At 37.0% G+C, this 14,179-nt stretch overlaps 1 protein-coding gene across 1 annotated transcript in view; it reads right to left on the bottom strand.

The window, feature by feature from the left end:
• The window catches only part of LOC121371542 (neurexin-3a-like), a 138,678-nt gene extending 124,997 nt beyond the window's left edge, over positions 1-13,681 (bottom strand). Inside the window, exon 1 of the mRNA XM_041497514.1 lies at positions 13,532-13,681. The gene's annotated coding sequence lies outside the window, so the exon portion shown is untranslated. The remainder of the gene's footprint in view (positions 1-13,531) is intronic.
• Between the last annotated feature and the right edge of the window lie 498 nt (positions 13,682-14,179).

The following is a 14,179-nucleotide window of genomic DNA, read 5'->3' as shown; positions in this document are numbered from 1 at the left end:
GAAGCAGATATTTACTAACTTACGAACATGCACAATAGAGCAATGAAAACATAATTTTGACACTACTGAGGCCGATGTAGTTTTAACTGCTACACTACCGAGGCAGATGTAGTTTTTAACCACTACACTACCGAGGCCAATGTAGTTTCATACTGTATGTATATTTTATGGTAAACCTATTTTTACCTGTGATGACTTCAGCAAACTGTTTTTAATTCTTTTCCTTTAAGAAACAAACTATTTAATTGCCAACCACTGTTAAGGAATGTTATTAGAGTGTGCGTTAGAGATCACATTAAAAATGTCTTCTTGTGGCTTAATTGACCATGGCATCAATAATCTATACACTCAACATCCACATCACCAAATTAACCCGGTCTCAGCAGTAATACTGCTTGAGAAATCCATACATTATTCAAACGACGAAGACGATACCGAATTAGTTCAATACTACCAGAAAATTCATTGATATAACAATCACTGCAGCATTATATGGCCTTCAATCCCAACATATATTGCAGTATATCAAGTCTAAATTCGACTATGAACGCCGAGTATGAACCTAGTATATGAAATGCCATCCATTAAATATGCATATATAATTACACAAACCACATGATTATCAGTTGCAGCTATAGGAATTTGGTATTGGTGGGGGGGGGGGGGGGGGGGGGGGGGGGGGGGAAGAGCTGTATATTAACATAATGTAGTTTAATGGGATTGATAAACAAGACTCCATACCCATAAATTCCAAAAATAACTAGAAACTGATATAAAGGTCATTGAAGGAGGGAAGGAAATGTTTTATTTAATGACACACTCAACACATTTTATTTACGGTTATATGGCATCAGACATATGGTTAAGAACCACACAGATATTTAGAGAGGAAACCTGCTGTCACCAGTTCATGGGCTACTCTTTTCGATTAGCAGCAAGGGATCTTTTATATGCACCATCCCACAGACAGGATAGTACATACCACAGCCTTTGTTATACCAGCTGTGGAGCACTGGCTGGAATGAAAAGGTCATTAAGTACTTACAAAGGTAGCTTTTGTGATTAAGCAGTTACACCTGTCTAATGTTTACATGTGTTTGGCATCTATTTCATACAGAAAGAAAGAAAGAAATGTTTTATTTAACGATGCACTCAACATATTTTATTTATGGTTATATGGCATATAACATATGGTTAAGGACTACACAGATTTGGAGAGGAAACCCGCTTTCACCACTACATGGGCTACTCTTTCCGATTAGTAGCAAGGGAACTTTTATTCGCACTTCCCACAGGCAGGATAGCACAAACCATGGCCTTTGTTGAACCAGTTATGGATCACTGGTCGACGCAAGTGGTTTACACCTACCCATTGAGCCTTGCAGAGCACTCACTCAGGGTTTGGAGTCGGTATCTGGATTAAAAATCCCATGCCTTGACTGGGATCTGAACCCAGTACCTACCAGCCTGTAGACCGATGGCCTAACCACGACGCCACCGAGGCCGGTCTATTTCATACAGAAAATTACATCAAATGTTATTGAAGATTGAACATTATATAGGTTTTATTTCTAAAGTTTGACTTTGCGAATTTTAGCATTGTTTTACCAAAAAATTGGGAATTTTCAGTTTCATTTTAAAAACATGAGTTAAATTTAAAAAGAGAAATACTATATATGTACTTGTATTAATTCAAACTAATTATTTTGCATATGGGGGTGTTTGTCAAATGTTATATGACATTTTCAAAATAAGTCTTAATAATAATTAAAAATAGGTAATTATTTACATTCAGCTTGGTTATTTTTTACTCCAAAATTGGGAATAAAAAACAACATAGACTTTGTGGAGTGGTGGACAATACTGCCGATTATCAGTCTACAAACATATATAATAAAACTCTTGAAAATGAAATATGTATACTTCCAACTATTATTAGTTGTACTGTTAGCAGTAAGATGAACTGTGATTTAGTCGTAGATTTATGTTTACGTACATGTAAGATTACATTTACACGCAAGTTTACGTTAACGATGTGCAGTGAGACTGGTCCCAGGTGTCCTGTATTCAAGTAATAACAGCAGGTATCCTTTATACAAGTAATTATAGCAGATTCAGCTGTACATGCTTTAAATATTTCCATTCATTTTTTGCAAATGATAATTTAACTGGCAAGCATACTTGATTACATGTATTTGTTAGTGTAATTAAAATATAATGCCTACATTTTTGTAACGCAAACAGTGTGAATGTGTTTACACCAGAAGAAAGGAATGTTTAATGATACCTCATACATTTAATAATATGAACATCTGGTGTTTAATGCATGGTTGTTTCGACACTAGGTTTAGAGAGAGAGAGAGAGAGAGAGAGAGAGAGAGAGAGAGAGAGAGAGAGAGAGAGAGAGAGAGAGAGAGAGAGAGAGGAGGAGAGGGAGAGATGGGGGGGGGGGGAACCTGCTTCTTTCCTCCATTCATTTATTTTTGCGCTTTTATCCAATTAAGGTTCAGGTATGCTGTCCTGGCCTGGACACAAATCTCTGCGATCTTATAATCTGGGCTGTCTGTCCAGGACAGTGGGTTAATGGTTAGTAAGAGCAAAATATTGTTCAGCAAAGTACAAAATGTGCTCAAACGGCAAATAGGTTCTAGAAGCATGGTTCCGTGCAGCCTGCACACCAACAAAACAATTGTTTGCACAATCTGTGCAGCCCTGCATGGCATCTTTTATATGCAATATTATATTCTCATAGAAGACAGCACATACCATGTCCTTAACTTTGATATATCAGCAATGTTGGGACACAATAAAGATCTGATGATCATACTCAACTGCATCCCACTCAACATCAGTTAAAGGTAGGCATGGTCATAATCAGCTTCTATTTGTATACACAAATATTATGCCATTTTTCCCCTTCACTTCTACAGATTGGTGCATATAAAAGATCCCTTGCTGCTAATTGAAAAGAGTAGCCCATGAAGTGGCGACAGCAGGTTTCCTCTCTCTATATCTGTGTGGTCTTTAACCATATGCCTGATGCCATATAACTGTAAATAAAATGTGCTGAGTGTGTCATTAAATAAAACATTTCCTTCCTTCCTTCCCTTCACTTCTACAGTGAAAACCTTCAAACCGGGCCCTCTGTGAACCAGAATTCCCTCAAAACCAGATATTTCTCATGGTCCCTTTTAAATATCAAAATAGAACCTCTTTAAACTGTATACCCTTTAAAATCAGACTTTTTACTTTGTCCCCTCTGTGTCTGGTTTAAAGGTATTTCACTGTATTTTAAGTGATCTTTTTAGACAAACTGTATAAACTACAATATACTGTGCCTAAATATTGCCACCACCTTCCACTTCAGATTTTCAAGAACTCACATGTCTGAACACATCATTTGGAAACACAGAGGGGGAAAACAAACTAGAATAAAAACTAACTTAAGTGCATGATGTCAAGGGTTTGATTTACTATGTCAAAACAATTATGAGTACAGGTCACTCATAGTTCACATACTGTACATGCAGAATATAAGAAGCCTTAGTAAGTTAAAAAGGGACTATGGCTCACCTCATGCTGTGCCAATTTATTAAATGATTGTATTCTTATTTACACACAACATATCAATCAATCAATCAATCATTTGACATCCAATGAAGGTTCAAGCACATCTGTCTTGGGCACATTCTCTGAATTTCCCAGCAGATATGTTCAAGACTGGGGGTTCTGTCTTTTGTAAACAGATTGTGAATTGTCTATCATCACTCAATAAACAGTTCATTTTCAGAAACCATACTAGGCACTTTTACAGGCAGGTATTTATGGGAGGGGGTTGAAACCACCCTTACTCCCAAGAATTTTCTTTAATGTATAAATTTTCAGGTTGAGCATGACCCAACCCCCCTAAGAACTCTGCTCTCCACAACTTAGACCCCCCCCCCCCCCCCCACACACACACTACACAATTTCCTACATGTATGTATGCATGTACTCACTAAAATCCTGCAGATAAGTCAACATCTCTCCACTTATTTCCTGTTCCAGTCAGTGCTGCTATTCTGTCTGTATGACTCCAGCTGATAGTTAATAATGTCAGTGTGCTTGCTAGCAGCAGTGGACTTTCTTTTCCATCTTGTAATTAACAGTCTTTATGGCGATTTCAACTAATTCCAGCCTGACAATGGAGTGACAGGAGTGTCTACAGGGGCCTGGGGGAGATTGAGGGTTGAAACACACCCCTGCTCAAAGCAAATGTTCTTGTTTAAATGTATTTTCCTAAGGAACATGACTTGAACACCCCTTTACATGTCAAATGCCATAGACTAGAGCCCCATCATGCATAATGTCCAGCATCTGCAATGATATCCTGATAAAAGATGCCTTATAGCTTTTTAAAACAAGTTGTTTTGTGACAGCATCAAGTTTTAAGATCAAGAGTCATCTCTCGTGACTAAGTGTCAAAGTAATTTATAGGCTATTTAATAGATATATGGCCACCATGTATAGATTTTATATATATATATATATATATATATATATATATATATATATATATATATATATATATATATATATATATCCTCTTAAGTCATTTTATCACAAAGATGAAGGTTTTATTTATGGAATTCATCTTTGTATGCAACATTTAGCATAATGTTAGCATAAGAATACATGAAGTAGTAAAATGGACATGAACACAAAAAGATCCCTATGAGTAGGTAGCAGAGTAAGTACAAAGAGCGGTCGTCAGTACAGATCAAAAGTGGAGAATCGATCAGAAGGATTGGAAATTGTTATAAAGAGCTTACATATAATACAGATCTTCACAATGACCACAGTGAACAGCAACAAAGTCAAATACTGGCCAGTTCCAGCATAGTGAATTAGTGTATCACTGCCAATACGATTGATCAATACCAGTAAAATAAAAATGCTGGGAATGGTGATCCATAACATGTTCTTACATCAACAAAACAATTACAGGGCAGGCTTCAACATTCCCTGTGGCTAAAACTCGCAGCAATTTACATCAGTTAAAGTCACAGGTACAGGTACTGATGCTAGTCAGAAACATCGACGACCTTGATATATGGCTTTTAAATGATTCAGCTCATATAATACAATAATAGTCCATGGTTAATGATCCTATAAATTGTAGCTGACAAGGTTTTCAGTTCTGTCTTACAATTACAACCAGTTGATAAATTTTTCCCAATGGTTCTAATTTCAGATAAAATCCGAAACAACTCTTGCCTCAAATATTTAATTACCGTACATGTAGCAACAAAAGTGGAAAATTGATTTTTAAAAACCCTGGAAAATTAAATCTCTGAAAGAAAGTGCTTGGGTGCAATTAAACATTTATTATTTTTCATAGACCACAGTCACAACTACCAGGTACCTGTAAATCACAGAACATTTTGTTCAGCAGAGTTCAACAAATCTGCTAGCCCAACGCCCAGGGCTAGTGCTTTTAAATGCAGGGCTAGTGACAAATGCAAAACCAGTAACCTGATGGGCTAGTGGCTTTATATTGCTTACCCACTCTGGATGAGGGGCAGGGATGGATGATGGGAGCAAAAACAGAACAATGGTTTAGGATCAAACTTAACAAAATACAGTAGGTCATGCAGTTTTAAAAAAACTAAATTATAAATTTATTTTTTAAATTTCATTTACCTGTACAGGTTGAAATAAATTTCACTAAATAATACTAATACTAATAATACTAAAAAAAAAAAAAAAATTAAAATGTTACACTCATGTATATAAAAAAGGAGAAGAAAACAGGTACTATAGGGGTTGGGTTACTGCCCTATATAAAGTGTGTTGTAATTCATCAGAAATTTACCGGCCTCGGTGGCGTCAAGGTAGGCCATCGGTCTACAGGCTGGTAGGTACTGGGTTCAGATCCCAGTCGAGGCATGGGATTTTTAATCCAGATACCGACTCCAAACCCTGAGTGAGTGCTCCGCAAGGCTTAATGGGTAGGTGTAAACCACTTGCACCGACCAGTGATCCATAACTGGTTCAACAAAGGCCATGGTTTGTGCTATCCTGCCTGTGGGAAGCGCAAATAAAAGATCCCTTGCTGCTAATCGGAAGAGTAGCCCATGTAGTGGCGACAGAGGGTTTCCTCTCAAAATCTGTGTGGTCCTTAACTATATGTCTGACGCCATATAACCGTAAATAAAAATGTGTTGAGTGTATCATTAAATAAAACATTTCTTTCTTTCTTTTTTTCATCAGAAATTTGGGCTAGTGCTTTATTTTGGTGGGCTAGTGGAATTTACAAACCCACTAGCCCTGTGGCTAGTGACTTTTTAAAAACATTGTCATATCCTGGTTCAGTATTGCATTGTTTATTCCCAATGAAAGTTTTAAAGATTGCTACATAATTTTAAACATTAAATAGTAGTTGCTAATCAATTTTCAATCAATTAACAACTGAACATTACTGATCTAAATTTAAAAAAAATTCTTTATACATTTTATACCCGGTAATTAAATACCAATATTTTAAAAGTGTCACATCTTTCATCTACAGTATTCACTCAAAAACAAAACTATACACAGCAGATACATGCATATATTATTGTGCTCTTCCACTCTCACTCTCAGATTTTTAAGTGCCCCCAAAACTCCAGTGGTTAGCAAATATATATAATTCATTTATTTAGTTTTCAGTAGTGGAAGGTCAACGGGCACAGTCCTTTCTCAACTCTAGAGAATGCATTCAGTAAAATAAATAACCGTAATTTTTAACTATTCCACAGGATAAGTACATCTAGAAATCACTTTTCCAAGTAAGTTGTTAATTTTATTCAAGTGCATGGACAATGTTTTTATTGCTCAAAATGAAACAGCATAATAAATTTTTATTTGTCTACTGAACAACCACTGAGGCACAGTTTGCTTGTCGGAGCAGATTTTCACTTGTCAGGATAAACAGACAAATGACTGTTTCAAACTCTGGCATTCCCTCCACTTGAAACTTAAATAAATATATTGCTTACCCATCCTCACATCATTATCATTGTCTAATCGTTAAGAACACACACACATAATATCTTGGTCATCTGGGCTGACACTATATAATCATAAATAAAATGTGTTGAGTGCGTCGTTAAATAAAACATCTTTCTTTTTGATCATCTGGGTGTTTCTCAAGAAGACTGCCACCCATATAAAACAGGCTAGTGTAATTTTAATAGTAGAGGTGCTCTTTTTATAAACTGCTCCCCTTCTAGCCATCCCTTTATAACATAGGTGCATTTCCTAGAGAAGGGGTGGGACGTAGCCCAGTGGTAAAGCCTTCTCTTGATGCACGGCCAGTCTAGGATCGATCCCCATTGGGCTATTTCTCGTTCCACCCAGTGCTCCACAACTGATGTAACAAAGGTTGTGGTATGTACTATCCTGTCTGTGGGATAGTGCATATAAAAGATCCCTTGCTGCTAATTGAAAAAGAGTAGCCCATGAAGTGGCAACAGTGGGTTTCCTCTCTCAATATCTGTGTGGTCCTTAACCATATGTCTGATGCCATATAACCCTAAATAAAATGTGCTGAGTGTGTCACTAAATAAACCTTTTCCTTCCTTTTTTTCCTAGAGAACTGCAGCACCTGCCCTTACATGTGAATCAGCATTATATATACATACAATATACATACATCTACATCAGTGTTAGAACTGCTGCACCTGCCCTTACATGTGAATCAGCATTATATATACATACAATATACATACATCTACATCAGTGTTAGAACTGCTGCACCTGCCCTTACATGTGAATCAGCATTATATATACATACAATATACATACATCTACATCAGTGTTAGAACTGCTGCACCTGCCCTTACATGTGAATCAGCATTATATATACATACAATATACATACATCTACATCAGTGTTAGCACTGCTGCACCTGCCCTTACATGTGAATCAGCATTATATATACATACAATATACATACATCTACATCAGTGTTAGAACTGCTGCACCTGCCCTTACATGTGAATCAGCATTATATATACATACAATATACATACATCTACATCAGTGTTAGCACTGCTGCACCTGCCCTTACATGTGAATCAGCATTATATATACATACAATATACATACATCTACATCAGTGTTAGCAACTGCTGCACCTGCCCTTACATGTGAATCAGCATTATATATACATACAATATACATACATCTACATCAGTGTTAGCACTGCTGCACCTGCCCTTACATGTGAATCAGCATTATATATACATACAATATACATACATCTACATCAGTGTTAGCACTGCTGCACCTGCCCTTACATGTGAATCAGCATTATATATACATACAATATACATACATCTACATCAGTGTTAGCACTGCTGCACCTGCCCTTACATGTGAATCAGCATTATATATACATACAATATACATACATCTACATCAGTGTTAGCACTGCTGCACCTGCCCTTACATGTGAATCAGCATTATATATACATACAATATACATACATCTACATCAGTGTTAGCACTGCTGCACCTGCCCTTACATGTGAATCAGCATTATATATACATACAATATACATACATCTACATCAGTGTTAGCACTGCTGCACCTGCCCTTACATGTGAATCAGCATTATATATACATACAATATACATACATCTACATCAGTGTTAGCACTGCTGCACCTGCCCTTACATGTGAATCAGCATTATATATACATACAATATACATACATCTACATCAGTGTTAGAACTGCTGCACCTGCCCTTACATGTGAATCAGCATTATATATACATACAATATACATACATCTACATCAGTGTTAGCACTGCTGCACCTGCCCTTACATGTGAATCAGCATTATATATACATACAATATACATACATCTACATCAGTGTTAGCACTGCTGCACCTGCCCTTACATGTGAATCAGCATTATATATACATACAATATACATACATCTACATCAGTGTTAGCACTGCAGCACCTGCCCTTACATGTGAATCAGCATTATATATACATACAATATACATACATCTACATCAGTGTTAGCACTGCTGCACCTGCCCTTACATGTGAATCAGCATTATATATACATACAATATACATACATCTACATCAGTGTTAGCACTGCTGCACCTGCCCTTACATGTGAATCAGCATTATATATACATACAATATACATACATCTACATCAGTGTTAGCACTGCTGCACCTGCCCTTACATGTGAATCAGCATTATATATACATACAATATACATACATCTACATCAGTGTTAGCACTGCAGCACCTGCCCTTACATGTGAATCAGCATTATATATACATACAATATACATACATCTACATCAGTGTTAGCACTGCAGCACCTGCCCTTACATGTGAATCAGCATTATATATACATACAATATACATACATCTACATCAGTGTTAGCACTGCTGCACCTGCCCTTACATGTGAATCAGCATTATATATACATACAATATACATACATCTACATCAGTGTTAGCACTGCAGCACCTGCCCTTACATGTGAATCAGCATTATATATACATACAATATACATACATCTACATCAGTGTTAGCACTGCAGCACCTGCCCTTACATGTGAATCAGCATTATATATACATACAATATACATACATCTACATCAGTGTTAGCACTGCAGCACCTGCCCTTACATGTGAATCAGCATTATATATACATACAATATACATACATCTACATCAGTGTTAGCACTGCTGCACCTGCCCTTACATGTGAATCAGCATTATATATACATACAATATACATACATCTACATCAGTGTTAGCACTGCAGCACCTGCCCTTACATGTGAATCAGCATTATATATACATACAATATACATACATCTACATCAGTGTTAGCACTGCAGCAATGTAGCTTATTGTCAAGAGTGTCTGGAAGTTTGATATGATTGCCCACTGATGGAGAAAGGCTGATGGAGGTCAAAGAAGTCGCTGATACAAGATTTGTCATCCAGCTTTGAGAGGAGATAATGCACCACAAAGCAGAATCAACATCTGATGTATTATAGACCTGTCTTCTCTGATCCAGATGCATAAATCATCAAAAGCCAATTATTGTGTCATTCGAGTAATATTAATATGTGCCGGGATTGAGACGGCTTTAATGGCAAAATATCAATCATGCAGGATCTTACAGATGTAACAATAATTCCAAATATGAAAGGATAAACTTGGAAAATTCTGACAACTATTTATGTTAATATCTAAAGTACAAATATAATATTATTAAAATATGCCCTATAAATTAAATATCTAATTAAAAATTAAACCACAAAAATGAAAAAATATCTTCATTTTAGAATTCTTCAGCTTTTAATATATTTGGTTTCACTTCTTGTTGACCATGTCATATACCATAAGGTCACATGCAGCTTTAAAATGGATGTCAAACATTTGGTAAATTCTGTTTTAAAGGAAACCAGCTATACTAGCAATCTACTAGCAATATGGAACCTTTTATAAGCACTTTCCCACAGACAAAACAGCACATACCAAGGTCTTTGATAAACCCGTTGTGGGTTACTGGTTAGAAAGGCAAACCCCCATCAGAGAATGGGTCAACCAAGGAGATTTGATCCTACTGTAACCCAAACAACTCATGAAAGATTCTACCAACTGAAATAGATCCAAACCCCTTACAATGACTAATACATGTAACTAGGGTAAAAGAAAGAAAGAAATGTTTTATTTAATGACGCACTTAACACATTTTATTTACGGTTATATGGCGTGAGACATATGATTACAGACCACACAGATTTTGAGAGGAAACCTGCTGTCGCCACTACATGGGCTACTCTTTCCAATTAGCAGCAAGGGATCTTTTATTTGCGCTTCCCACAGGCAGGATAGCACAAACCATGGCCTTTGTTGAACCAGTTATGGATCACTGGTCGATGCAAGTGGTTTACACCTACCCATTGAGCCTTGCGGAGCACTCACTCAGGGTTTGGAGTCGGTATCTGGATTAAAAATCCCATGCCTCGACTGGGATCCCAGTACCTACCAGCCTGTAGACCGATGGCCTAACCACGACGCCAGTAATAACTAGGGTAAGTGCGGGGAACAATATTTCTAAATTTTAGGTAACCGGAACTCAGTTCACAAAGTTTTACATAGGTAATCGATTGTTTGGTTATGTCAATATAGTCCTCGTAACAATGAGTTACAAAAATGTAGGTCTAAACACTTGAACTACAGTTCTGTGCTACACTGGTGGTTCAAAAACAAACTGATTTTCACGTTCATGACTGATATATGGTACTTTTAATTTTAGAATGTAATTGTTCACCACGTAACTGATTGGAGGTTCTCACGATTTTAAAGTTGCGTAACTGACATGCGAACAAAACAATATTGTGGAATACTGTGCCCTGAAGTGGCTTTAGGTGTGCGGCGGCACAGACTGAAGGTTTCAGCTTTTGAAATAATAAAATGTACGGTAACTGGACCATAAAAACATGTCCATTTGTTTTGCAGTGAAACCTTGCTAAATTGAACCCTGAAAAAAATTATTCTTGTCAAAACTGACCTTGGAAGTTTCATAGTCCAAAATTTTCTAAATTCTATAATGTGAGCCTCTAAACACCGGATCCTGTCTGAATGAGATAAATATTGGGTCCCTAGCATGATCCGGTTTACACAGATTTCACTGTATTAGAGAAAAAAAATTTTTTTTGGATCAGTGACAATTGTAATTTTTGGGGAGGGTTTATATATTTCTATATATTTTTTGTTTGTTTTAATCTCAACTAGTAACCCACAAATGGCACATCAAAGTTTGTTTTGTTTAACGACACCACTAGATCACATTGATCATTGGCTTGGTAATTCTGACTTGTAGTCATGTTTTCCATTTGCAGCAAAGGATCTTTTATATGCACTTCCCCATAGACCAGTGTTCGAGATTAACGGTATCCCAGTATCCCGGGGATACCAGAATTTAATTGTGGATACCAGACTTCAATAACCCAGTATCCCACCGGGATACCATACAATGTTTTTTGTTTTTTTTAATCCTGCACTTTTATTTTTCGCTGAAACAATGAACGTCGTCATTTACTGGTGAAGTTAAGTAACAGTATTTTCGAGCTCGAACCCAGTCTAATGCTATGTCGTAACAATATCTCCCCCCAACTCGTTACCCAGTCTAATGCTACACTGGAGCAATAGCGGCATAGCAATGGACTGGGAATCGCTAAGTCGCTATTGTTTTTGTTGGATGTTTCCTCCCTTCAAATTTTATTTGAGATATTGATTCCACATCTGCAGAAAATTTATACAGGTAGGTTTATCATTAGTAATGTCAGAAATACTAATATATTACTGCTAAATATTAATTTATGTCAGTATTACTCAAAAATAGATGCAACAAATCTTTTTGCTGATTCCGTTTGACTGCGAATTTTACGAATTCCGCAATTTCGATTGCAGCGTAGCAGTAGACTGGAAACGAGAACAGTGTTTTTCAAGTTTGTTATGATGTTATTTATGACTTTCATTTAAGTGGGATAGTAAAATCTCTGGTGGGATACCAGATTTTGAAATGTTAGTATCCAATTGGGATACTGCCCAAAAATTTTAATCTCGAACACTGTAGACAGGAAAGCACATACCATGGCCGTTGAACAGTTGTGGTGCACTGGTTAGAACGAGAGAAACAAACCCCATTTGAATGGATCCAGTGAGGTGGTTCGATCCTGCGACACAAGCACCTCAGGCGAGCACGCAAATGACTGAGGTAAATCCTGCCTCAAGTGGCACATCAAAGGCTGTCCTGCCTGTGGGAAAATACATATAACAGATATCTTGATGCTTTTTAGTAGGAGTAACTATAGTCCGTCCCATCCTCCTACAAACATGTTTTTTGATATATTATTTCAGTTTTATTTGATGTAAGAAGAAAAGTAAGTGTTTTGAAAATTAGAAAAATACAAAAACGATTTTTGTGTCCAATTTAGAAAACAATCAACTCAGAAATAAATAACTTGTAATAAATTCCATAGCATGAAAAACGGCATTCCCCATAGGATGGACTATAGGTTTGCTGCAAACAACTTTCCTTTCTCTTGACCAGTGCTGAGGTTTCATTAAACATCCCTTTACTTTTGGAGGCATAGTACTCATTTATTGATAATAGCTTAACTCTGTAATTGTCCAGTGTTATATTCTCATTGTTCGCTAGTACCACGGAAACCCAGTACGCAACGGTAATCATTATAGATACCGAATATATATATATATATATATAAAATTAGGTACGAATATTTTCGAGCCCTGCCGTTCACTAAAGAAGCGTTAAATAAGTGACATTTGTAACGAGGATCCCGTGCAAGTCTGCACCGCACGCACGAACCTCGCGCAGTGATGACACTGACTGACAGAGCCTTGCAAACGAACGTCAGCGCTTACAATTTTAAAACACCTGTTTTCAGTATAGCCTAGGCATTCGACCGCATAGCTTCGTACTTACCTATAGCTTTATACACAGCACGGCACGACCAACCAGATGACTACATCCGCGGCGTCAAAAGACTTAGGGGGAGTATTTTAGCGTCCGAAACCTCCTACCCGTCACCCACAACATTCACCACACCTCGAAAACGGGGAACGACACAGAATGCTCCAAGATCTGCCGTTAATGCCACATCCGGGCAGTGCGAGGTTGCTGGAGTGCCAATCAATCGGAGCGAATCATTATTCCTTTCTGTTCAATGATGAGAAAACAGCGAGTAGGCTATCGATTGGGTGACGCGCCCGCACGCGCTGCTTCCACCAAGTTACGCCAGACAATTTTCATGCTTTAGTTTTTCGTTTGACCTTTTTTTTACTGTTTGTTTAACGGCCCGGTTCGTTGTTATTTTTGTGGGTTTTTTGCTAGCAGTAAACTTTTAAATTAATGATATAGATTTTTATACCCCGCAAAGTAGTTTATAGGCCTACTCAGCAACGACGTTTTAAAGAATAAGCTTACGTATTCATTTAATATTTATAAAAATGTATGCTGAAAACAATCATTAGCGACCAGAATATATTTACAAACTCTTTTGTATATCAAAGATTTGTTTTTTGGATTAGCGCAAACTAGTTTCATCTAAGTATTTAAGAATGTTTTCCTATT

This window comes from Gigantopelta aegis, chromosome 4 (assembly GCF_016097555.1).
Source record: "Gigantopelta aegis isolate Gae_Host chromosome 4, Gae_host_genome, whole genome shotgun sequence".
In the NCBI taxonomy this organism is placed as follows: domain Eukaryota; kingdom Metazoa; phylum Mollusca; class Gastropoda; order Neomphalida; family Peltospiridae; genus Gigantopelta; species Gigantopelta aegis.
This window is presented reverse-complemented; position numbering and strand designations above follow the sequence as displayed.